The sequence below is a fragment of the Oratosquilla oratoria genome, chromosome 14, assembly GCF_046742065.1.
Source record: "Oratosquilla oratoria isolate Oo_2021 chromosome 14, ASM4674206v1, whole genome shotgun sequence".
NCBI lineage: Eukaryota > Metazoa > Arthropoda > Malacostraca > Stomatopoda > Squillidae > Oratosquilla > Oratosquilla oratoria.
In genome coordinates this window covers 36548837-36551336 of record NC_134790.1, presented here as the reverse complement: position 1 = coordinate 36551336, position 2500 = coordinate 36548837, and positions in this window count along the sequence as shown.

The following is a 2500-nucleotide window of genomic DNA, read 5'->3' as shown; positions in this document are numbered from 1 at the left end:
TATTTATTTATTCATTTATTTCTATTATATGATGAATTCTACCTTCAGGGTCTCGATCACTGGAGAGATCCTTCAGATCAGTCCGCGCCATCTTTATTATTATTTGTTTATTCATTTATCATTTATTTTTCTTGGAGGAACCAAGATGGCGAGAGAATGTTTTTCCACTCATTCTATAGCTCGCTCGGGTTGTTGGGTGTCTTTCTTGCCTGGGCTATGTTGCATGGCGCGTCGGATAAAGAGAGGATCGCTTAAAAAGGAGAAATGGGTGTTAGTCATTATTATCATCGTCGTCATCATCATCATCATCGTCGGCACCATCACCATCATCGTGGCTTATTATCATCATCGTGATCGTCATCGTCGTCGTGGTTTATTATCATCATCGTGATCGTCATCGTCGTCATCATCATCGTCGTCGTTGTCGTCGTCATCATCATCATCATCATCATCATCATCATCATCATCATCATCATCATCATCATCATCATCATCATCATCATCATCATCATCATCGTCGTCGTCGTCATCATCATCATCATCATCATCATCATCATCATCATCATCATCATCATCATCATCATCACCATCATCATCATCATCATCATCATCGTCATCATCACCACCACCATCATCATCATCATCATCATCATCATCATCATCATCATCATCATCATCATCATCATCATCATCATCATCATCATCATCATCATCATCATCATCATCATCATCATCATCATCATCATCATCATCATCACCAACAACAACAACATCCTCATTATCTCCACCACCATCGTCGTCGTCGTGTTTGCCTTATTGGACGTCTTCATCGGCGGTCGTAGTGCTGCCTGCGGTCGTATCTGCCAGTAAATCCAGTTTCACTTGTCATCGTCTGGAGGGGGGGGGACAAGACAGGCGTTGTTGTGTTGTGTCTCCGGAGTTATGTAACCTTCTCCTCCTCCTCCTCCTCCTCCTCCTCCTCCTCCTCCTCCTCCTCCTCCTCTTCCTCCTCCTCCTTCTCGGAGCGATTTCCAGATTTCACTGACTCTTGTCATCTTACTTCGACTCCTCTGGATACTCCACTCCCCTCCCCTGCCCCGTACACCGAATCATCTAACGCTAACCAGAATAAAATCAATGGTGTTGGACCAATGCAGACGACCGTGATCCTACGATAGGGACATCAGAAAGGGTCATCTCCCTGCCGCCTGTTTTCATAGCCCATGAACATCATCTCCATCTGGAAGTGCAAACCCAAGGAGTTGACACTCGGTCTCTTGTGTCACCTTCAACTGACAACCGGCGACTGATCCACTCCTGCTAGTATAAGTCAGTGATACTGAACCTGTCCCACAGTATTGCAGCACAATGGTTTAATAATTCTTCCAGGAGATATCTGGCGGGGAGGAGGGGTGCTTCAGTATCGCTGGCGGTCATCTCGGGGCTGCGGGTTTCAAAGTAATGAAATTCGAGGTAACAGTTACAGGTAACAATTATCCGTGGTGTTTACATTAATGACCTCCCTAGGGTCCAAACCTGGAAATTGACCCAGACGATTTTCTTCAGCTGCTTTGAGATCCCTGGAATGAGGAGGTGGGACCACTTCCGGTATTCGTCCTGGATTTTACTCCCCCGGATTCGACGCGACGCAAGGACGCACGACGTCGCTGAAGAGCCTTGACCGGATGCTGGGGTACCTGCTCTTCGCCCAAAACCGGCCATTCGCCTTGAAGGAGACGACCCAGACAAGCGGAACCGACCGTCCGAGCTGGGGGAGACATCCGGTCAAGACCGCGGACGTCACTTACACTTTGTTCGGGTGGTTTTATGTCCTTGTTTGTTTACGTGTGTGACTGGTTGTGTAATCACTTACTGTATATAGTCATAATGATTATGTATCTCTTTATCTTGTAATCTAGACATTTTATTCATGTGTATTTCTATTTACATATTCATTTAATCATACATTTATCGAACTGTCTTTTCGTTTACGAATTCAGTATTCTACTTGTCATTTTATCAACAAATTTCCATGTGTCTATACTAAACATATCCAACTATGTATCTATTCATTTACAAATTATCTTAATAAAATTCCTTGTTAAGTCATCAGGATCTCGGCCCTCTACGTACACCAAAGCGGCATTACATAGTTGTTGTCCTGCAAGACGTAGGGTGCCGTGGCACAGTGGTAAAACGTTGGCCTCATAACACAGGGTCCTGAATTTACCCTCAGCTTTCCGCCACTTGTCGAATCCGCTGGATATGACCACTGGCATCTGCTAAGGTGTCCAGACGTTCCGGAAGGCGGCTGTCTACCTTACCGCAATTTCCCGAAGTCTGATATTTGGATGGAAATCTGAAGACAGGCGCCTACAACAACAACAACCCTTACACATACACAACTAGATATGATTACTGGAAAGAGTCAGAACCTCACTAGCGATGCACTTTCGGTGCATACTACAGATAGGTAAACACGCATGTAAATGCACGTGCG